General features: G+C 47.7%; 1 protein-coding gene across 2 annotated transcripts in view; it reads left to right on the forward strand.

The window, feature by feature from the left end:
- SMC6 (structural maintenance of chromosomes 6) overlaps positions 1 to 25,521 on the forward strand; it is a 602,788-nt gene that overhangs the window by 406,197 nt on the left and 171,070 nt on the right. The gene's annotated exons all lie outside the window — the stretch shown is intronic.

Here is a 25,521-nt window from a genome sequence, read left to right on the forward strand (position 1 = left end):
AGATTCCTTACCTTAGAATATCCCCAGGCGTCAGTCTGGATCCGGAAACTTTTGCGTAGCAGTACCCCTGCGCGTCGGTAGGCGTCGTCTGCAGGCGTCCCCTGCGGCTCCGCGTCCGTCGTCGGCGTCGTGCGCCGTGATGACGTCGCTGGAGTATATAGACGCCACCTCCGCACGCTGGCGTCAGTTCTTCTTTTTTCCGCGCCAGTAAGCGCAGATCCGAAGAGCGGTACTCCGGTCTTTTGACCAAGTTTTGTTAACTTTCTATATCTTTTTGGTGCCTGGTAGGATGCCCGGTTTCAAGAATTGTAACGGTTGTGACCGCACGATGTCGGTCACGGACCATCACCGACTCTGCCTCCGGTGCCTGGGCCCCGACCACGACGTGGACGCCTGCGTCGATTGCCGGGCTCTGACTAATAAGGCTAGACGGGAGCGGTCCCGCAAGCTACTCGAGCTCCGGGTGTCGGCCCTGCGTCGGGAGCGGTCCCGGTCCGGCCGGAGGTCCAGGGAGCGTTCGAGGGAGCGGTCGCGGAGCCGTGCCGAGCGCTCCGGAAGTCGACACCATTCGTTGGGCTCCTCAGGTAAGAAACACAAGAAGTCCGGGCGTCGTCATCATACCCCCGACTCCCCCCGACGCTCGCGCGACGCGGCCGGGGGTTCAGGTGACCCCACCCCGCGGCTCTGCGAGAGTCGCCGGCGCGGCCTGCTCCATACCCTCCGGTCCCTGGGCAAGGTGCGACGCCTGAGGAGATTGAGGCGTTCCTCATGGCCATGAGGGCGCTCACTTCTCCGACGGGGCCTACGGCGCCTTCGGGCCCAGTGCTACCGTCCGGGGGCCCTAGCGGTTCGGGTGTCCCGGACTCGACGCCATCCGGTGCTCCGGCCCCGTTGCCGCCGACGGCTCCGACCCCGGCACCGCAGGGGCCTTCGGGGTCGACGCCGGCTGGTCTACCGGCCTCTCCGGCGCCGATTCCATCGGGGTTACCCCCGACGCCGTCCCCGCGCGGCGACGGTTCTCTTGTGTCGGCTCCGGGCGGCGTCGTCCCCATTCCCTCCCCGAATCCGGACGCGGAGTCGGACCGGCGTCGCTCGACGCCGATGGGGCCTGTGAACCCCGAGGAGCCGGTCTACATTGTTGACTCCGAATATGGAGATGATGTAGAGTACGGAGAGGGTTGGGAGGGGTCTGAGGACCCTCTGTCACGTGAGTGTCAGTACGATGTGGACTGGTCAGGTGATTTGGGTGATGCCAGTCGTCTGGACGACTCTCCTAACCCTGGCTTTGTCTCGCCTCCTACCGTGGCATCGGAGGAGGGGGCTGCTTATTCAGTGGTGTTGATGAGGGCTGCCAAGGCCTTACACCTTGAGCTCCCCGTCGCGGCCGTGAGGCCTAACATCCTCACTGAGGTCTTCAAACCGCAGTCATGCCCACATGAGCCACTGCTGCCGTTTAACGAAGCCTTGTCGGACGTTCTTTTAGGCATGTGGTCTAGGCCCTCTTCAGGTTCGCCTGTTGATAGGAACGTGGCCAGACGCCACCGTCCGTCTCCGGACGACCCCAAATTCCTGTCCACCCATCCCACCCCTGAGAGTCTGGTGATCCAGGCCTCCACTTCCCAGACCGCATTCCCGTCGGCCCCGCCCGACCGGGAATCTAAGAGGTATGACCAGTATGGCAAGAAGGTCTTCTCGTCCCTGAGTTTGGGACTGCGGTCTTGCAACACCGCTTGCCTCTTGGGCCGCTACACCCACTCTGTGTGGGATACGGTCGCGGAACTGCTGCCAGAATGCCCCATGGAGGAGCGGGCGAAGCTCGGCAAGGCTGTGGCTGAGGGCCGAGACGCAGCAAAATATTCCATACGGTGTGGTCTTGATACGACCGACTCGCTGGGCAGAGCGATGTCCACGACGGTGGCGATTCGTCGCCAGGCCTGGCTGAGATCCGCCAACTTTTCGGCAGATGTCCAGAATGCCTTGATGGACATGCCGTTTGATGGCTGTCGCCTGTTTGGTGACAAAGCGGACCACGCGCTGGAGCGCTTCAAGGACTCCAGGGTCACGGCCAAGTCCTTGGGTCTCTCGACCCAGCGCCAGCAAACGGATTCGTTTCGCTCCTTTCGTGGCCAAGGAAGGGGCGTCCCCACACGTGCTGCCAGCCACGCGCCGCAACAATCTTATCAACGCGGTGGCGGCCGTGGAAACCGCCGTGGAGACGGTCGGGGTCAACGGCGAGGTCAGGCCACACCTCCCCCCGCAGCATCAGCCTCCAAATCCTCCTAGTCCGTGCTTTCAGGCCCATGCGACGCCAGTGGGTGGCAGGGTTCGCCATCACCACGCCCGCTGGCGCGCAATAACATCAGACAGGTGGGTGCTGCAACTCGTCCGAAGGGGCTACTCCCTCCCCTTCGAGACCAATCCTCCAGCCATGCCACCGCAGAACCACCGTGTGTCGGGGGACCACTTGACACTTTTGCAGGAGGAAGTTACGGCCCTCTTGGCCAAGGGGGCCATCGAGCGCGTTCCTGGGCCCGAAGTAGGGCGTGGTTGCTATTCCCACTACTTTCTGGTGCCCAAGAAGGACAAAGGGGGCCTACGTCCTATCTTGGATCTACGGAACGTCAACGGCTTCCTCCGGAAGGAGAAGTTCAAGATGTTGACATTGGCTCAGGTCTTGGCTGCTCTAGACCCACAAGACTGGATGGTAGCATTGGACTTGCAGGATGCGTATTTTCACATCCCCGTCCTGCCGGCCCACCGGCGTTACCTGCGGTTCACGGTAGGCCAGGAGCACTTTCAGTTTATCGTGCTCCCCTTCGGCCTTACCAGTGCCCCACGGGTGTTCACAAAGGTGATGGCGGTGGTCGCAGCCCATCTGCGCAGGTTAGGGGTTTCAGTCTTCCCCTACCTAGACGACTGGTTGTTGAAGGCAGTTCGCCCCAGACAGTCGTCCACCACCTTCAGATGACGGCAGACCTCTTGCACGAGCTGGGGTTCTCCATCAATGTGCCGAAATCACACCTGTGTCCTTCTCAAAAGCTCCTTTTCATCGGAGCGGTTCTGGACTCGGCGCAGTTTCGGGTTTATCCTCCAGAACGGCGGGTCCGGGATATACAGGCTTTGATTCCCATCTTTCAGCCGCTATCCCGGGTTTCGGTCAGGTTGACGCTGCGGCTGCTGGGGCTGATGGCTTCCTGCATCCTTCTGGTGCATCACGCCCGGTGGCGGATGCGGGCTCTGCAGTGGGACCTGAAGTTTCAGTGGGCCTAGCATCAGGGCAACTTGTCCGACCACGTCTTGATCTCGGAGGGCACTGCGAGTCAACTGCAGTGGTGGCTTACGGACCGCGATTGGGTCAGAGGCAGATCCCTCTCCCTGTTATGTGTTTATCTAGGTTCCTGATCGATACTGTGACCTTATGCCCCTATTCGGCTATAAATCCATTTATTCCCTATATTGGCATAACCGTTCAAGTGCGATTTTCTGTAAAGTCATCTCTGGCCTCACACGAACAGAGCCACATTCCAGCATGACTCTCTGCTACTTCCTTTGCGACCAATTAGTGCAATGACAGAGCAGCAGTCACTATCTGATATTCCTAGATAACACTCCGAGTTCTTCAACAAGATAAAAACTTAGCAAACCTGGAAATCCCCGCTTGCTATGTTTTGATTAGTAATGGAACTCTAATGAGCAACTGATAACTGTCACTTCCTAGTGACATCTTTAATTGACGTCTTATGTCCAGCAAACTTGCGTCAAACCCGGCACCTGTCAGGTATAAATATTACCAACGTTGCCCTAAGCAATGAGCGAACCTGTTGCTGATGCCAGCTGCCTGCATGACCCCGTGTTGGTAACAACTAGCACTCTGTCGCTGCAGCCTGCTATCCTGTGGTGGTGAAGCTACTGATTACCATTATCGCCGCTACAGCGCGAACTGTGGTTCAGTACGCTTGAGGAGCCGTGCAGCCGTCCTCTGCGAAGACATCCAGCCCAGCTGCCCGCGGACGCTGTCACCCCTCCTTCCTCGACGCGCTGAGAGAAGCCGCTGCCTTTCTCGTGCAGAGAAATCCAGTCCCGGCGCTTCCAGTTTACCCTAGCAGGTGACTGGGATATCGAGAGAGACCCCTGAAGGAGATACCACTCCTCCATCATTCTATTCAGAGGTATGGTGTTGACTAAACCCTTAGACGAGAATTCTTGAAACAAACCTTGGCAAAACCAACTTAACTTAAGCTACTTACTTACTCCCCTTCTCACGTGTTAGGCTTAGGTCAGGCACACTGGGGTAGGCTTAGTTAGAAGCACCAGTTGAGTATGTTAGCCTAATGTATATATGACTGTATAAATGTTTTATTACTTTTAAACCATTGTATGGCTAAGAAACCATATCAATGCTTTTACAGTTCTATTTCGCAATACTTATCTTACTGTACGTACTTTTTATAATAACAGTTATTGCAATTGTGGCAATACATTTCTCTTGTATGAGAAGAAAGACTGTTCAATAAATGTTAACTCTTTATTGATAAACGCCCGTCTCTCTATTCTCTACATATTGTGAAAGTAAACTGCACTAGACTGACTGAGTGAAATCTATGTCTATTGTTTCACACGACCCTAGAGATCGACTCTTGATCTGAGGAGCAAAGTTGTCATGTTGCACGGTTGTTGGAAAACTGAATCCCTTCTTGTCTGTGCCAAGGAAGCTGATCACTTCCTATGCAGAGAAGAAAGTTTCCAGTGACCTCTGAGCTAGTTGGTAACACAACCCAATTAAGTTTAGCATAGTCAGTGGAGGCCTGGAATATCCGCAGTTCCAAGTCGATACTACTGTTTATGTTATTCCAATGCGCAGGGCCTAGTGGGAAACTAGGAACTACACTACATGGCGCCCTAACGTTTGGTAAGGCGATAAACTAACGCAAGACTTGTAGAGTAACTCAGTCGTGCATATTTCACACCCCTTTCTCCCGTAAATACTCCAATAGACGTCTGGAGTGGGTGAAAGGTTAAAATCCGCCCGACCTTAGTAGGAAGAGATTCCTATGTAAAGCTCTGGTTTATTCAACGTTGAAGGATACAGTGTTCCAAAATATTGTGCATCTAATCTTTGTCTCCTTGGAGACCTACTCTGCAAACCTCGCATTTTTACAATGCCAGAAAACGGAACCTCTGGGGCCGCAGCAGATGCGACTCAGCAAGGTCCCGAACAAGCAGACCCGGATGCTATTATCATCCCGGTCCAGTTAAGAAGATCTATAACTTTAAAACTTATAGAAAACGGACTGACACCTCAGGGTGGTACAGTAATTTTCGTGATAGAGGCTCACGAGTATCGGCAGACAGAGGTATTCTATTCATGGATAAACTTTCCAGCGGTAAACGCTATAACACAAGAGTTTCACTATTACAAAATAGAGGAACCTCCGGGAGAGTACGCTCCTTTCGAGGAGATTGAAATCCCACTTAAATTTCAAGAGCACCTGCTCTGGTTTAATGGCGCCCTAAAACATAATGATCACATAACTAGGCTCGGTCCACTAGGTAGACCAGGAGCCACGTGGCCGGTTCTAGCCAGCTACACACCACATCCTGACATTGCAAGAATGTCTAGAGAAGAGCTGTTAGTACAGCTAAACACATTAATAAAAATACATAGGCAATTAGTCCAATATGTAATACGGACTGCAACAGTCCAGCCAGCTGTTAATACACCACAGCTGACCCCTCATCAGGGGAACACAAATAAAATTACACCACAGAACATACAGTCATGTCTTGGTAAAACACCCGTAAAACGGGAACAAATTCCTTTCTGGTTAGCCCAGAAAATCACTCAAATAGAGGCAGTATTTCCTGATACTACCCCTATTGAGAAACACAGAATCTTGACCATCTGCCTTCCTATGGGAATCGCACCACACATAGAGGACTGCGACACTTGGGGTACAGTCTTTGCTTCCATTTACACAAAAACACACGGTGTTCCGTCTATGGCGGTAATACCAGACGTGCTAAAACAGATTCAAAATGAATTCGGTCCAGAGCCCGCTTTAAATCTAGGTATGAAATTACTGAAAGACTTCAAGCAGGTCACGGCTATATTATTAGCCAACGTAAAGGGAGAAGCAGCATCTGTGGCGATTCGCCAGAAGTTGAGGGAAACAGATATAAAAGATCCTGTTGAGCTAGCAAAAATCATAGAGAAATGCTATGAAGAATTAGGTAGAGACAGCTTGGGTGGAAAACCAGTAAAACCCCAACTGCTCGAAAATCCTGAAAAATTATTTATTAAAAATAATTTAAATACTCCTAAAAAGAGCTGGGATGGAAATAAACAATCCACTCCCAAGGAAAAAGTTTTCCAGTCCAGAGGAAGGTCTCCTCGGCGGAGGGAGAGAACTCCGACTCGAGAACGCCAGTCTCCCCAACGGGAGCCCTCTGAGAAAAGATATAACCTTAGAAATAGGGATAATATAAAAAAAACTGACAGATATCAAAGTATTGATACACGTCCCTCTCGATCTTCTCCACAGAATTCGGAAAGAAGAGGACGGTCAGACCCAGGAGAGCACACCAAGTCCAAAGACAAGGAACCTGCTCAAAATAAGAAATCTCAATTTCAGAAAAAGAAGGTAGCCAGTATTAGAGTAATCAACCATGCCGAGAATACTGAGGACACAGTTGAAAAACGGGGAGTGGGCATTGACAATGTTGGACAGTGCAGCAGAAATCAGTATAGCGCGCAAGAACTTGATGAGTCATCTGGAGACAGTGGACACGAATGAATACATTCAGGTTGAAACTGCCGACGCCAGACTTAGCGAGCCCCATAAAATATACGAAATAACATTGCGTATGGAGGGTGATAAGACTAGGAAAATTAAGGGTCTGTTTTGGGATAAGCTCTCAAAAGGCTATGATATTCTGTTAGCTGAAAAAGATTGGCCCCCGGAGTTTGTCAGGGAGTGCCCTCGTGGCGAAGAAGTAATTATGCCTGCCTTCTCGAATCACATACCGATTCATAAAAAATATACATATGCAAGGAAATGGGCAGTAGCCCAGGCACCTGCATTGTATAAAAATCATGTAGGATGGGATGAGGATTCACCACCTCACAAAATCCAACTAAAAAGTGAACCAACTGCCCAACGGCAGTATCCCATAAAGCAAGAAGCTAAAAAACAGGTCAGGGAGATCTTAGATCAACTTGAATACCAGGGGGTGATTGAAACATGCACCTCTCAAATGAACAATCCTTTGTTTCCTGTCTCCAAGCCAGACAATTCATATCGTCTAGTCTTGGACTACAGACATCTTAATACATGTTGCAAAACTTTAGCAGTACAAAACTCGCATAGTGCAGCCCTAATGAATAACATAGTTAGGAAAAAATATAAAACAACATTAGACATTTCTAATGGTTTCTTTTGTCAAAACATTGCACCAGAAAGCAGATACTTGACCGCTTTCTCCGCATTTGGGTCGCAGAAAAAATTCTGTCGACTCCCACAGGGGTTCAAGAATAGCCCAGGACTATTCTCAGCTAGGGTAACAGAGTTACTACAAATCTATGATGATGAAGCATTATCTTACGTAGATGATATTTATCTCACAGACGACGACTTGGATACTCACTTGAAAAGAGTGAACACCATTATACTTGGGTTCGCAGCAGAGGGTTACAAATTCAACTTTAAAAAGTCCCGAATTGCCCATCTGACAGTACTATTTTTAGGGTACGAATTATCAAGTGAAGGGAAAAGCCTAGCGGACAACTTCTTAGAGAAGTGCGCTGTACTCCAAGCTCCAAAAATGCTGAAGAATTTACAATCAATACTAGGTTTTCTGAATTTCGGAAGAACTTACATTATAAATTACGCAGAGAGGGTTAAACCTCTCTACGAACTAATAAAACCTGATTTAAAACAAATCAATTGGACTCAAAAACACACAGAAATTTTGAGATCACTGCAAACAGACATGTTAGCAAAAACTAAATTAGATACACGTGACAACACACGTGATCTTGTAATCAGAGTCATCCCAGGAAGATGCGGATTCACGTACCTAACCTCTAATGAGGGAGAAAAGGTACCAATTTCAATTAAATCTCACTTGTACACACAAGCAGAAAAAACATTCAGTCACACAGAAAGAACTGTGAACGCAGTGCAAATCGCATTAGCAAATGAAAGAGAACTAGCACACGGCAAACGGATTAATATCCTTATAGCGGAATCCGCCTTCGAGGCGCTATTCAGCCCAGTAAACCTGCCTACAGTGTCACTGGATCCGAAATGGATACAGTGCATAGATTCTCTAGGAGCGGAAGATGTGAAATACTATTTCACCCCGCAATACACAGAACTGAATGATTTAGAATATGAAGAAGAATATCCTCTGCCAATCGAAATTCTGCCTCTCCCACAATACGCCTGTATAATCTATACAGATAGCTTTGTACAGCATTTTAATGTAGAGAGTAAATCCTACAATACAGCATGTGCGATTATTAAAGGTCGTTGGCTGTGCGGTAAATTCAGACCGAAAGTAACGAAAACTGAATCAGTAAAGTACTATTCTGTTCAAAGAACTGAGATCAGATCTTTAAAGATGGCGCTCGAAAATGCAGAACGCGAATTCCCCACACTTATAGTGTGCGATTCTCATTTTTGCGTCAATTCTTACAATAACAAACTGCAGAGTTGGATCAAAAACGACTACAAAGATGACACAGGTGCCACAATAAAGCATAAATTGCTTTGGGAACAAGTAGCTCTTTTACACAAAGAACTACAAAAGACTCACGTGATTCACGCACAGAGTCTTCAACGTGATGGCGTTCACGTTGCAGGGAATTCATTGGCTAATACAGCCAAAGCGGAAGCAACTAAACCGGCTTCCGTAGCCACAAAAAAGCGTACAGATAAGTACATAGACGGGGAAACCATGCTGGCAGTAAGAACGACCGTAAAAGGCGACTGTGCAGCACTACCCGTAAACTATCCACTCAATTATGCATACATAATCGATGCAAACTCCGTTCCTTTTGCTCGAATCCCTGGAGTGGGGGACAGAGTAATTCCAAACAGGAGCAGGAGGGGCTTCCTCTTACTGGAAGCACACATGGGGTTGGGTCTGAAACACCAAACAATCAAAGCCTCTCTGAAAGAATTGCAATCAGAGTACTGGTGGCCAGGAATGAGTATAGATATTCAATGTTTTGCTCAAAATTGTGAAGACTGCAACAGAGATCGCAGTAATAAACAGGCCAGTGTAGTTTCAGGATCCCTTCTAGACAGCATAAGGCGGTCTATCTGCGCAATCAAAGAAGAGAAGCGCGTCCCAGTGTACAACGTTTAAGACGAAATACACTTAAATAATGAGGCCTCCAGCACTCGGCTGACGCTAGAACAGTTATAAAAGATTAGCGAGTCCATATCGGCACATACGCAATTACCACGTTCCATTCTGACCAGGGTCCTGCTTTCAGCTCTCGAGCCTATAAGGAGGCCATGGCCAGCATGGGAATTGGGTTGCGGTATTCTTGTCCGTCGCATCCCTAAGGGAATAGTGTGGTAGAAAGAAAAAACCGGGACATAAAGCAATCTATAACAGCGAAGGTATTAGGTTCAGGCGCTGGGTGGGTCAAACATTTAATAAGTGTCCAGACTAGTCTTAACAACATGCCAAGAAATTCTCTAAAAGGTTTCAGCCCATACGAACTATTGTTCGGAATTAGAATGAACGTTCAGGACCTCGATAGTCAGATGTCAGTGGTACAAGAAGAAACAAAGCACTTTGATGTAAAAGACCGTTTGGCTGTTTTACAGGAACTGAATGAAACAAGAAAATCATTAAACAACATAAAGTTAAAGCAACAGCCAAGTACCACTGACGAGGCACCACCCGCAACAGCCCCAGCAAGGCCTGTCTGGATTCCAAAGATTGGGGATCTAGTCAGAGAAAAGATCGCGGTTAAGAAGGAATTTGGGCCTTCTTACAGAAAAGCAGTAACCGTCTTAGCAGTCAACGGAACAAGATCAGTTGTGCTACCGCCCCTTGCTGGTAAAAAGGAGAACAGAGTCGTGTCCATCGATCTGGTAAAACCACAAGCATGTGGCCTATAATCAACAGTAGGCCCAGTGGACTCCCAAGAAACAACAGAATACCCAAACTTGCAACAATCCAAGAGGTTCAAACTGAAAGACTCATCACATTCGATCAGCCTGCAGTGCACAATGAAGGACTATGCAATAATGCCATGGAACTCGTGCCTCTTGAAACACAGATTGAAACAGTTCGTCAAGAAACACCAGTCTACAATGATGTGGCATCAGAAAGTGCTACCGAGAGACAGATTGAAAGAACAATCCCATCAATTGACAGAACTCCCTCTGGTTATTTCATCAACTTCGACAACTTCTCTGAAGATTTTAACGACCCCGAAGTGATGCCAGAAACAAAAAAGTCTTTTAAAGAAAAAGCAACGGAACTCTTTCATCAACTGAAGGAAATCTACCTTATTTCCCCTTGGCTAGAGTTCTGGTTCGGTCTAGGTGTATTTTTCCTCCTGCTTTGGCTCATCATGGTACTGTGTTTGGGAAAATTCATTGAAGGAAAATATATTACAATGGACACAGCAAGTCAGAACATCAACCTAGTCCTGAAACCACACAGATCATCCCACGTGAAGAAAAGAGAACTGTCAACAGTAAATGTCACAGCAATTCCAATACCTGGTGGGGTAGTATGGGAGAAAACAGACTATGAGATCTATGGTCCGGTCGAAATCCTGAAGTATCCTCATCAACTAAAGGTTTCCTTAAGTGACTTTGTGACACCAAGTACATTCTCTGATGATTGGGACTTTAACAGTATTAATGACATGATGTCTGATTTAGTAATGTCAGCTAGATTCACAGATCATGATTATTTACAAGGTTCATCTAGTTATGAGCAGTTATTCTGTTACACCCACTATGGGGATCATTACTTGCATAAATCTGCACAGCCGAGAAATGTTTTTATGTATAATCAATGGGAACATTGTTCTACACCACCTAAAAGCAGTTCTAAAGCATTTTTTGAGAAATTCAAATACTTCTCAGGGTTTAACACCAGTAATGCAGAAACGTTTTATTATAAACTGTTAGATAAAACAGGAATGAAAACAATGCTGACAAATTCAAAATTGATATATTCAGAAGCATTTTATGACAAAATGATGACATTTGGTTTTGATTATTGGAAAAATAATATTGAAACGAAAACAATTTGGGGTACAAAAGATTGGCAGGTGCAAGGCTTAGAAGCACTGTTTAGAACCTGCATGATACCAGAACAAATGTTATTTTTAAATGACACTGTACACCAAACATCTTGTCTTGGCCTAGCTAAGATCAAAGAAATGAAAACACCGTCTATACCAAAGCCAATACCTGAAAATGCAACAGCTGATATTGAGTTAGACGTGTCACACATTTTACATTTCAACAGAACACATCCTGATTGGAATAAGTGGTTAATCTGGCCTACAGACACAAATAACTGTCAAGATAGGTTCCTGAATAAAACACATGGTTTAAAAATGACCAGATTAGACCCTAGATACTCCCAGAGACAACATCCAGGGATTATAACAACATACAGTGTAGGGAAACTCTGCCTAGAATGGCTAGCTACATCCACACTGGCTGAAATTAAGCAACACTTGTCTTTATTAAAAGATGGTGCTGATTTGCGCGATTTCATTCTTGGACCACGCAAACAGCGTCAAAAGCGTTTCATAGCGACCAGTATCTATGCTGCTTACAACGAGGCTTGGAAAGTAAAGCAAATGGAAACTGCTGAAAAAATACGAGAAATTGATCGTATTAATTAGGAGAAATCACTTTCTGTGGTAGACAATGGGTTAACGACTCTGTCTTCCAGAATATATTCTTTGGACAATATTGTATCCTCTGCCTTTGATGTGATAGACAGAGATTTGCTGATGTTACAACATGGCCAATCTCAATTACGCTCTATTATAGAATTAGGCTGGACGCTGCAAAATCTTCGTTCAGGCTATGTGCCTTGGCGTTTGATAAACACAACGTCATTATTTTCCATCTTTAACCTTACTGATTAACAGATCAGTTTGGCACAGAAAGGAGCAGACTATACAATCTTGAGCATCGAGAAACTCGAGAGATTACCATTGACAATGTCAGAGAGCCCTGTCATTGAATGGATAATACACGGAATTATCACAATTCCGATAACAACTTTCCGATTTCATAAATGCCTTGAGTACATACCTGCTGGCCAGTATGAACAATTGGGTAAGGGATATATTAAATCCGAATGGAAATTACCATACACTCATTCTTGCTATAGTGACAGCGACAAAAATGTATTTCTTAGTGGTGACAACTGTAAACACTCACTAAGCGGTATACTTTTGTGTCAGGGTATTAATTTACACGGAGCATGTGATGGAAATTCAAACAACCTTTCATGCCACCAGCTAGTCACACCTGCAACTCAGATAGAGCCCTTCTTTATGCAACTCGCAAACGGGAGTTACATTCTTAGAACGGATCACAGGTGCTGTGGCCTCGCGCCCGGACTAAGTTATCTAGTACAAGTAACGTCCATGGTCAAATGCTGTATGCAAGCATTGTTCCCGAGCGGGCCTCCAGACATAGTGACTCCCCTCTGGCCTCGTCTGAATCTCTATTCTATACGAATTGATACATTAAGCAAAATGAAATCTGTGCTTTTACAGACAACAGTGCCTATAACGTCATCTAAAGAGACGTATGATCTTCTAGTCGCAAGGACGGCTACTGAGGTTCATGACCTTTTATCAACAAATTGCCCCGTGCATTTCGTAGAAATGTTTAGCCAACTCCTTAACATGTCTAGTGCTACATGCATCCCAGGCATATTTAAGACAGTCTTTACGGGACTGCTAACACCCTTCCAGGCAATTTTGGGAATCTTTCCTAATTTTGTGCACTCCATCTTTGGTGGTATTCCACTATTTTTGGGACTCATCGCAGGGATTCTATTTTTGACCATCCTGCTACGTTATGGCAAGCCTCGGCTCAGACATAGCTCCCATGGGAATGGAAGAGACAATCCTAGCAATGCGCTACAGGGACAGGATAACTAACGTCCTCGGATTGGCCAGGCTGAGAGATCTAAACATGACCTGGTTCCTTTCATTCAGACCGATATGGCAAAATTGCATTTTACCTGTGCTACGGTGTATGCTTTGCGGCGATGAATGCGTGTTGGACATCTGTCTTTCACTTCCATCAGCAGTACCAATGGACGTCGATACTTTGCTAAGTCCAATAACGGCTCACGCATTGTGTTGTCCCCAGCGGCTACCAATCCTGATGACGGCATTCGTGGAGACTCCTGTACTACAGCCAAGTGGTAACAGTGGAGCGAGTGACAAAAGCAACATCATCCAGGTACAACGTTCTGTGAGCATTGCTGGTCCTGCCTTCGATGACAGCAATCATTCTCACACCTGCCAAGTTACAGCGCTATCTAATTTGGTTGAACTATCACCTGATTTTGTAGACCAATTCTTTGCGAGCCTGTCTGATACGATGTTCTCACCCATAGAGAAACAATAACTTTTGAAAAGCTTTCCGACACACAGCGTTCCCATGAACTCTGAATTCGGCCTTCAGTTTTGATCAACAAAAACTGCCATGAGCTTTGGAAATCTATTTTTCCCCGTTGAAGCAATAACTTTTTGATTGGACAATTTTTTTAAAATATTGACCCTCTCTCTTTTTGGCACGAACAATTCTTTGCTTAACGTAAAAACTATTCTTAGAGAACAGAAGCTTCACACTTCTACTTCCATTTCTAAGCACATCTAGAGACATAACAACATTACATCAGCCTCTAGCACACATGTTATTACAATGCATTTTTATGTGATGATTTATCTCGCATTTTCTTCTGTCAGAGATACTTCATGTGTAATTCTTTTGATTCCATATGCAATAATTTTTATGAATGATTGCTATGCTTTAAAAAACGTACAGTACCTAAATTCCATGTATTTCAAGTACGCCTATTTTTGAATGCATTTATGTATTTTGGGGTGGGCTATGTTACACACTGTTACACATGCATCTAATTGCTTAGTTTTAGTAATTTTGATGGACATGAATACGTGGAGTGGGTGTTATGTGTTTATCTAGGTTCCTGATCGATACTGTGACCTTATGCCCCTATTCGGCTATAAATCCATTTATTCCCTATATTGGCATAACCGTTCAAGTGCGATTTTCTGTAAAGTCATCTCTGGCCTCACACGAACAGAGCCACATTCCAGCATGACTCTCTGCTACTTCCTTTGCGACCAATTAGTGCAATGACAGAGCAGCAGTCACTATCTGATATTCCTAGATAACACTCAGAGTTCTTCAACAAGATAAAAACTTAGCAAACCTGGAAATCCCCGCTTGCTATGTTTTGATTAGTAATGGAACTCTAATGAGCAACTGATAACTGTCACTTCCTAGTGACATCTTTAATTGACGTCTTATGTCCAGCAAACTTGCGTCAAACCCGGCACCTGTCAGGTATAAATATTACCAACGTTGCCCTAAGCAATAAGCGAACCTGTTGCTGATGCCAGCTGCCTGCATGACCCCGTGTTGGTAACAACTAGCACTCTGTCGCTGCAGCCTGCTATCCTGTGGTGGTGAAGCTACTGATTACCATTATCGCCGCTACAGCGCGAACTGTGGTTCAGTACGCTTGAGGAGCCGTGCAGCCGTCCTCTGCGAAGACATCCAGCCCAGCTGCCCGCGGACGCTGTCACCCCTCCTTCCTCGACGCGCTGAGAGAAGCCGCTGCCTTTCTCGTGCAGAGAAATCCAGTCCCGGCGCTTCCAGTTTACCCTAGCAGGTGACTGGGATATCGAGAGAGACCCCTGAAGGAGATACCACTCCTCCATCATTCTATTCAGAGGTATGGTGTTGACTAAACCCTTAGACGAGAATTCTTGAAACAAACCTTGGCAAAACCAACTTAACTTAAGCTACTTACTTACTCCCCTTCTCACGTGTTAGGCTTAGGTCAGGCACACTGGGGTAGGCTTAGTTAGAAGCACCAGTTGAGTATGTTAGCCTAATGTATATATGACTGTACAAATGTTTTATTACTTTTAAACCATTGTATGGCTAAGAAACCATATCAATGCTTTTACAGTTCTATTTCGCAATACTTATCTTACTGTACGTACTTTTTATAATAACAGTTATTGCAATTGTGGCAATACATTTCTCTTGTATGAGAAGAAAGACTGTTCAATAAATGTTAACCCTTTATTGATAAACGCCCGTCTCTCTATTCTCTACATATTGTGAAAGTAAACTGCACTAGACTGACTGAGTGAAATCTATGTCTATTGTTTCACACGACCCTAGAGATCGACTCTTGATCTGAGGAGCAAAGTTGTCATGTTGCACGGTTGTTGGAAAACTGAATCCCTTCTTGTCTGTGCCAAGGAAGCTGATCACTTCCTATGCAGAGAAGAAAGTTTCCAGTGACCTCTGAGCTAGTTGGTAACACAACCCAATTAAGTTTAGCATAGTCAGTGGAGGCCTGGAATATCCGCAGTTCCAAGTCGATACTACTGTTTATGTTATTCCAATGCGCAGGGCCTAGTGGGAAACTAGGAACTACACTACATCCCTTCCCCAACCGGAGCACGTTGTCGTGACGGACGCGTCCCTCCAGGGTTGGGGAGGCCACTTGGGAGAGGCAGAGATCAGAGGCATCTGGTCTCCGGCGGAGTCCCGGCTCCATATAAACTTGTTGGAGCTCAGGGCGATTCGTTTGGCACTGAAAGCATTCCTCCCCTTTGTCAACGGGAGTGTAGTGCAGGTGTTCACGGACAACACCACCGCCATGTGGTACTGCAACAAACAGGGCGGGGTGGGGTCGTGGACCCTCTGCCAGGAGGCTCTGCGCCTCTGGCAATGGCTGGAACGTCAGGGCGTGACTCTGACGGTTCAACACCTGGCAGGTTCTCTGAACGCCAGGGTGGACGAACTCAGCCGTCGGTGCGCGATGGATCACGAATGGCGTCTGAACTCGGACGTGGCGCAAGGCCTCTTTCTGCAATGGGGAGAGCCTTGGTTAGATCTATTCGCCACAGAAGAGAACGCGCAATGTCATCAGTTCTGCGCGTTGGAGTTTCCAAGACGGCACTCGCACGGCGACGCCTTTCGGCGCGAGTGGAGTTGCGGTCTGTTATACGCCTTTCCGCCTATACCACTTCTGCCCAGAGTGCTGAAGAAGATCAGGCGCGACCGGGCCCAAGTCATCCTTGTGGCTCCGGACTGGGCTCGAAGGTACTGGTATCCCGAGCTACTCAGCATGTCAGTCGGTCCCCCGATCCGCCTGCCCCTTCAGGAGGACCTTCTGTCGCAGCAGCAGGGGACGGTCTTCCACCCGAACCTGTCCAGCCTCCACCTCCATGCGTGGAGATTGAGCGGCGGCAGTTGAGGCCATTTGACTTGCCTCCTGAAGTCTGTGATGTGATTCTGGCAGCCAGGCGTCCCTCCACCAAGTCGGTATACGCCTGTCGGTGGAACAGATTTGTGGCATGGTGCACAGCAAAGGCTGTGGACCCTCTTTCTGCCCCTCTTTCCGAGGTCCTTCTCTTTCTTCTCTCTCTTGCCCAGCAGGGCTCTGCTCTGGGCACTATCAAGGGCTACCTTTCGGCCCTTTCAGCCTTTCTAAGGCTTCCTGATCAGCCTTCTTTGTTCAAGTCCCCTGTTGTAACGAGATTCTTGAAGGGCATCACACACATGTATCCTCCTGTTCCGTTTGTAATGCCTCAGTGGGACTTGAACCTGGTTCTAACCTTTTTGATGTGTGCTCCCTTTGAGCCACTTCATTCCTGTCCTCTCCGTCTCTTGACTTTGAAAACGGCCTTCCTGGTTGCCATCACCTCTGCCAGGAGAGTGAGTGAGCTCCAGGCTCTTTCTGTCAAACCTCCTTTCTTGTCCATTCATCCAGACAAGGTGGTTCTGAGGACTAGACCTTCTTTCCTGCCCAAAGTAGTTTCTGCTTTTCACATCGGGCAGTCCATCACCCTCCCCTCCTTCTTCCCGCCTCCGCATCCTTCAAAGGATGAAGAGCGGCTCCATCGTCTGGACCCAAAACGTGCGCTTTCATTTTATATGGATCGCACACGCCAGTTCCGGGTGGATGACCAACTGTTTGTTGGCTACGTGGGTGCGAAGAAGGGACGGGCGGTACATAAACGGACCATCTCTCGTGGGTCGTTCTGTGCATCAAAGCGTGCTACTCTTTGGCTCGGAAGGAGCCTCCTGTTGGGCTGAGGGCCCATTCCACTCGGGCCACGGCGGCTACTACTGCCCTGGGCCGGGGAGTCCCCTTGCAGGACATTTGCCAGGCGGCTACGTGGGCCTCGCTGCACACCTTTGCGAGGCACTACTGCCTGGACAGTCAAGTCCGGAGGGATGGCTTCTTTGGCCGTTCTGTCCTCCAGGACTTTCTGGTGTAGGAATGTATTGGTTCGCTGACCCACCACCGGGGTTGGTATTGCTGGGGTATCTATTCTAAGGTAAGGAATCTAATACTAACGTGTTTCTTTCAGATGAACAAGTTACTTACCTTCGGTAACGATATATCTGTAAGAAACATTAGCTAGTATTAGATTCCTTACCGAACCCACCCATCCTCCCCGTTCTGCGAACTGATACCTAGGGTTAAGGACATCCCTTTCAGGGCCCTAGTTTCAAATGGCACCAGTGTTGGTTCTCACACGGCTCTGCGTGTTCTGGCGCGGAAAAGCTGTGTACAAAGAACTGACGTCAGCGCGCGGAGGCGGCGTCTATATACTCCAGCGACGTCATCACGGCGCACGACGCCGACGACGGACGCGGAGCCGCAGGGGACGCCTGCAGACGAATCCTACCGACGCGCAGGGGTACTGCTACGCAAAAGTTTCCGGATCCAGACTGACGCCTGGGGATATTCTAAGGTAAGGAATCTAATACTAACTAATGTTTCTTACAGATATATCGTTACCGAAGGTAAGTAACTTGTTCATCAGTCAGCATGTGTTCTGATTGTAGGATAACCTACTACTTCCCCCCCAAGGAGAGAAACCGTACCCTCAGTCCCACTCCGCATCTCTACCTAACCCTGCTGCTTGCTACGGCAGTTATATCTTCTAAATCTTAGGAGCTAACTAAAAAACAAACCTTAATCGCCCCCCCCCCCCCCCCCCCACCCCCATTCCACACACACATAGCCCTCCCTCACACGTGGCTGTAGATGTGTCTCACCATTAGGCCCAGTCTCCCCTGCGATTCCTTGTTAACAGACAGTGTTCCTGGTTCTAGCCTATAAGCTGGCTGTGCTGAGTGGCCCGTCTCACCTCTCTTTAAAGGCCCCCTAAGTTCCTGCATCGTATTGCGATTATATCTCCCCTCCTCCCTATCCAGTGTCATCCTCCCCTCCGTTGGACCTTCGCCCTCCCAGAACCCCCCTATTGTGTTACTTTTGCTATACAGCACTGTTATCCTTTCTCTGCAGGCATTATTGTGTCTGACAATACACTCTCATTGTCTATCTCCTCTTCCGCTGTGCGCTCTGTATCTCTACCTCTCAGGTGCGTTTGGTATAGACCCCAAAAGTTCTTCGGTCGAATTGTAGGGGGCAGCAGCTCGCTATAATGTTCGGATTGTGTGCAGCAGTACAGCATATAATGTGCCCACCTCTTGGCCATCGGGAGTGGGCCCCTCATCCGGCAAAAGGCTACCTCTCTCCTAGCTATTAGCATTCCCATATTGGCAAGTCGCCTAACCGCGACCGGCAGTCCTCTGGAGTGGCCAAGTAGCGCTAGCGCCGGATCCGGAGTCAACACAAGCTCCAGTATCGAGTTCATAGCTGTAAAAATACTGTCCCAATATTTCTGGACCCCCGGGCACCACCACGCAAGGCGCATGAAGTCCGCTACCGGTTCGTGGCATCGCTCGCATTCTGCTGACTGCCTGAGTCCATATCTATGGAGTCTCTCAGGGGTGTAATACACTCTTTGAAGAAACTTGAATTGTACTAGCCTGTGTCTCCCGTTCAGCGATAACTTTTTAGTGTTCACACAGCAGTATCGCCACATATCGTCATCGATCGTGACTTGTAGGTCTCTCTGCCAGGCCACTCTAGCTTTCATAAGCTGTTGCTCTCTATGCGACATAGCTGTCTTGTAGAAGTTCGTGATTAACTTACAGAGAGCTTCCGTTTTGATAACGTACGTGAGTTCCGGGACCTCGAGCGGTTCCGCCAAGTCTGGGGCCAGAAGGTCTAGCAGTGCGCTGCGTACCCTGTGGTATCGGAAGCGGAGCAGCAATGGGGCTGCGCAGCCCTCCGTTACGACCTGATCCCACGTTTTCACTCGTCCTTCCGAGAATAAATCTCCCGCCTTGGTGACTCCCAGTTTGTGTAGCGCTTGTACCACACCTTTTTCACCAACTGGTGATACCCATAAAGCCCACCCTAGGGGCATGTTAAGGGAATATAGTATTGCACTATTCTGAGCCTGTAGGAGGGAGTTCCAGGCATGATTTGTGGCAGTTGTGGAATCCAACATACCCGTTCTGCGGTCTACCGGTCTGAAAACTGTGGCCAGGAGAGGTAGAGTATCTGCAAAGATTCGTTCCATGCGAACATGGGGATTATGCGCATCTCCATGTATCCACGTATGAAGGTGGGCTGCCTGCGTAACCCTGTAATACAGCTCCAAATCCGAAGCTCCCAATCCGCCCATACCATACAGCAGCGTAAGAAGAGTCCACTTCACTCTGGGTTATTTGCCTCCCCACGCTAGTTTAATCATGAGCTGTGTCATAGTCTGAAAACTTTCGATAGCACCATCGGTATGGCACTGAACAGGAACAGGAATCTGGGTAGTACCACCATTTTCATGATGGCTATGCGTCCCATTAGGGATAGAGGCAGCTTACACCACGCTTCCACGTCATCTTCCATCTTGCTGTGCGCAACGCCATCGTTTTCTTGTAGCAAGATTTCCGAGTCTGTGTGTAGCCGAACCCCTAAATATCTAACCTGCTCCAGAGACCATTGCAGCGGGTATTCCATGTCAAACTTACTGGTCGCCTGAGTTAGGGGAAAGGCCACTGACTTCGCCCAATTGACCCTCAAGCCGGAGAGCGCCCCAAATCGTACTACTTCTCAAAGCATTGATGACAAGTTGTTCTCCGGGTCTCGAACATACAGCAGTGTGTCATCTGCGTACGTCAATACCACAATCTTATACGTTGGAAAACTTACACCTTCGTGACAGTGGTATTCACGCAACGCACAGGCAAGCGGCTTCGCCACTAGTGCGTAAAGCAGAGGTGATAACGGGCAGCCCTGTCTATTTCCTCTGCTGACCGGGAAGGGGTCCGTGACCAGGTCACCTAGGCGAAGCCTTGTCGTCGGTTTGTGGTATAAGACGCCAAGCATTTGGAGAAACGGCTCGCCAAGTCCCAATCGCCGCAATACTCGGTTCATGAACGGCCACTCAACGGATTCAAAAGCTTTCTCCATATCGAGTAAGACCACAATGGCTTTCACATCCTGTTTAACGTGTTGCATAGTGCCAAGTACCGTATGGATATTATAGGTGAGGTTCCGACTAGGAATGAATCCTGCCTGTTCTGGTGCAACTAACTGGGGAGCGAGCAGTGCAAGGCGAGTCACCAACACTTTCGCATATAACTTAGCATCTACATTGAGTAGGGATAGAGGCCTATATGAACTGCACTCATGAGGCTTGCCAGACTTGAGGTTTGTGACTATCAGCGCTTCTCTCATGGATTGCGGCATGCTGCCTTCTACACAAATGTCGTCGAACTGTGTGGCCAAGTGTGGGATCAACTTTTCCTGAAATGCTTTGTAGAAGCCTACTGTAAGCCCATCAGCACCGGACGCACTACCGGAACGCATGCCCCCCAGAGCCTCTGTTATTTCATCTTTACCTATAGGCAGCATGAGGAACTCACGGTGCGTATTCGTGAGCATAGGCAAGTCAATGTGCTCCAAGTATTCCGTATTATCGTCAGAGAGGTCTCCGCATTTATAGTCGTATAGGTCCGAATAATAACTCCTAAACCCGTTTGCTATCTCTGCCTCATAAGCGACAATGCTGCTGTTTGTCGTCTTTAACTCCGAGATCTGTGTATTCCCCTGGTGCCTTTCAGCACTCTAGCGAGGAGCGAGCTAGGACGTTCCCGTTCTCCGTATGTCCGGGCCGTCGCATATTTCCCCATATGTTGAACTTCCCTGTCTGCCTCTTCGTTATATTCAGCAATCAGTAATTTTATGTTCGAGGCATATGGGCTGCAGATGGTACATTATGAATAGATCGCCATCTGGTGTTGGGCTCGGATGATTGCACTTTGTTTTTCTCTTGGAGAGTCTTTTGTATCTTGGTGACTCCTCCCTTAGTTGGTAGTGCGCATGGGCATCGGCTCCATCCTTAGATTGTTTTTTTCCGCCATCGGGTTCAGATGAAGATCGAGACGCTCCAGATCAACTTCTGAAGAAAGTGATTTTTCGGCGCGTATTCCCTTTCCAATTCGACGGTATTGTTAGCGAACGCGTTCTTTTCCATTCCGACGCGTTACAAATTCAAAATAGAAGAGAAAAACTTGGATCTACGTCGAGGAACAGGAGACCTTTCTCGGCGCAGTCAAGCCCGGAGTCCATGGAAAGGACTCCATTCAAAAAATGTCCATCGTGTGGTGCTAAGTTCCCACACAAGGACCTACACGAGGTGTGCAACCTCTGTCTATCGCCTGAACACGAATCCAGGGACTGCGAAGCCTGCGCAGCATTCTCCTCCAAGCTAACGATCAGAAATCGTCGAGCTCGAAGACACGAGGCTTCCAGAATGCAGGCGGAGGCGATCCCGGAGCTGTTCGGAGACGAACAAATCGAGGAAGAAGAGGACCAGTCGGGGTCGGAAGGGGACCAGTCGGAGGTTGAAGAACTCTTCGAGCAACAAACCGTGAGTGACGACGTCCCCTTACCGAAAAACCGACCCCGTGCGGTAACGACCCCGCCCTCGGGCCCGGTCAAATCGCTGAAAAAAGTTTCCGACGCCCCGCCTTCGGGCCCGGCAACGAAACCGAAACTGAAACCGAAACACTCGGAATCCCACCACGTCGGATCCGAGAAAAGGGCGTCATCGACTTCGACACCGAGGCGGCATACAAAGGAGAGCTCGGTATCGAAACATTCCATGTCGAAAAAGAAATATGATGTATCGCCCAAAAGACACTCGATACCCAAAAAGTCGGAATCGAGCAGACATTCGGTGTCGAAAACAGAAAGATCTGAGGATCGAAAACAAAAACAGCTCTCGGAACCAGGACCCTCAGTACCGATTCAAGAGCAACAAACAGATCCCAAGCAAAAGATCTTGTTTATTGACCCACAAACTGGGAAAGTGGTCACGAAGAAGAGAAAGAGTGAACAGTCAGAAGATAAACCTCTTCCTCCAAAAAAGAGAACAATGGGGACGAACATAACTCCTCCTGCTTCTCCTCGTCCTAGAGACACACCCTCTTCTCCTATTCCTCACAATAGGCCACATATTCCTACACCCTCCACACCAAGACCAGCTACACCTCAGTCAGATGTAGACAGTGATATAGGGGAGGGAGAACCTCAAGGGGATGACGAATCTATCCAAGATGAGGAAGATCCATGGGAAAATTACGATGTAGGGTCAGATGAGGACAACGACCCAGAGCTATACCCCTCAAAGCCTTCACCACCTGATGATAACACAGGTTTTGTGCAGCTCATTAATAGGGCAGCAAAATATCACAAAATAGATATGCACACAGAACCTCAGATAGAGGATTTCTTGTTAGAGACTCTACCTAGTGCACAGAGAACATCAGGTACTCTTCCTATGCTAAAGGGTCTTCTCACTCACACAGAAGAAATATTCGAAAACCCAGTGAGAGCCAGGGTGTTAAACCCAAGAATTGATAAAAAATATAAAGCGGCTCCAAAGGACCCAATATTTATTAGAGGGCATGTACCTCTAGACTCGCTGGTGGTCTCAAACGCTCGCAAGAGAGCAAACTCATTATCTACAGGAGAGGCTCCTCCACCAGATAAAGAGTCGAAGTTAATAGATGCATCAGGCAAGAGAGTAGCATCACAGGCAGCAAATAGCTGGCGTATAGCTAATACACAAGCTCTACTCGCACGTTACGACAGGGCACATTACGATGAGTTAGAAAAACTTCTCACACATCTTCCAAAAGAACATCAGAAGAAGGCAGACCAATTAATTCAGGAAGGTAAAATAATAACTAATACTTCCATTAAGTGTGCGTTAGACGCAGCAGACACTGCAGCAAGGTCTATTAACACCAGTGTCATGCTAAGAAGGCACGCATGGCTCAGAATCTCAGGATTCAAACAAGAAGTTCAAACAGCCCTACTGAACAGACCATTTGATCAGAAGACATTGTTCGGTTCAAGTACAGACGAGACATTAGAAAAGATGAAAAAGGATACAGAAACGGCTAAGTCAATGGGAGCATTGCAACAGCCAACGCACAGAGGTTCCTTTCGTAGATCCACCTATAGAGGGGGCTCAAAAAACACAGGAACAAATCAGCAATCCACATCTTTCACACCAACATCACCCAGAGGTAATTCAAGAGGTAATTACAGAGGTAACAACAATAAGGGTAGAGGCCGCGGAAATAATAACAACCGCAACGCCTCAACACCAAAACAGTGACTTCATAGATCTCCCCCCAGACCACATAACACCGGTCGGGGGACGTCTATCACAGTTCCTACCTGTCTGGGAAGACATCACGTCAGACAAGTGGGTGAGACAAATTATCCAACATGGTTATTGCCTAGAACTCACAGCTACCCCACCAAACATCCCCCCCAAACAGCGCCCAATGAGTCAGGATCATCTGACATTGTTAAGAGAAGAAGTGCTAGCACTTATACAAAAGCATGCAATAGAGAAGGTCCCAAAGGATCAACAAGGAACAGGAGTATACTCTCTATACTTCCTGATCCCCAAAAAGGACGGGTCCCTACGACCAATATTAGACCTCAGACCTCTCAATGCTTACATAAATTCGGAGCACTTCCACATGGTCACGCTCCAACAAGTACTCCCTTTACTGAAGAAAGGGGACTTTCTTTCTACACTGGATCTAAAAGACGCTTACTTTCATATCCCAATTCACAAAGCCCACAGAAAATACCTAAGGTTTGTGTTAGAAGGACAACACTACCAGTTCAAGGTCCTTCCGTTCGGTGTCACAACAGCACCAAGAGTTTTCACAAAATGCCTAGCTGTGGTGGCAGCACACCTAAGAAGACAACAAATACATGTCTTCCCATACTTGGACGATTGGCTAATAAAGGCCAAATCAAAGGAAGAATGTCTTCACAACACACAGAAGACAATTCAACTGCTGCACCACCTAGGGTTTACGGTGAACTACAAAAAATCACACCTGCAACCAAACCAGATCCAGCAATACCTGGGGGCTACAGTAGACACAGAAAAGGCAATAGCATACCCCAACCCAATCAGAGTACAGACAATGGTCGGGTTAATACAAAAATTTCAACCACAACACTCACTACCAGCACGAGTGTTTATGCAACTATTAGGCATGATGTCCTCTTGCATACTGCTAATACCACATGCCAGACTACAAATGCGCCCACTACAAGAGTGTCTAGCGACACAGTGGAATCAGGCTCAAGGTCAGATTACAGATCTGGTGTTGGTAAACGACCGGACGTATCACTCTCTGAAGTGGTGGAACACAGAAAACATTTCCAAAGGACGGTCGTTCCTAGAGCCAGTTCCACAAGTAATAATAACAGCGGACGCATCGCTCTCCGGATGGGGAGCGCATATGGACAAATACACAGTACAGGGGAAGTGGAGTGCGCAGCAAAAGAAGCTGCACATCAACTACCTAGAACTGTTAGCAATATTTCTAGCACTAAAAGCTTTCCAAATGCAAATAACAAACAAGGCAGTCCTGATCAGAACAGACAACATGACTGCAATGTATTATATTCAAAAACAGGGGGGGACACACTCTCTCCAACTGTCCAAACTAGCACAGGACATATGGAGATGGGCCATTCCTCAAAAAATCTACCTGTTAGCGGAACACCTACCAGGAATTCAAAATCAAATAGCAGACATCCTAAGCAGACAGTCAGAACAAGTTCACGAATGGGAACTGCACGACCAAATACTACAGCCATTCTTCCAAAAATGGGGGCAACCAGAGATAGATCTGTTTGCAAATCATCAGAACGCAAAATGCAAACAATTCGCATCCAGGTACCCACACCAAAGGTCCCAGGGCAATGCACTGTGGATAAATTGGTCCAACAAATTTGCTTACGCGTTCCCTCCTCTACCACTAA

This window comes from Lissotriton vulgaris, chromosome 6, assembly GCF_964263255.1.
Source record: "Lissotriton vulgaris chromosome 6, aLisVul1.2, whole genome shotgun sequence".
Lineage (NCBI taxonomy): Eukaryota > Metazoa > Chordata > Amphibia > Caudata > Salamandridae > Lissotriton > Lissotriton vulgaris.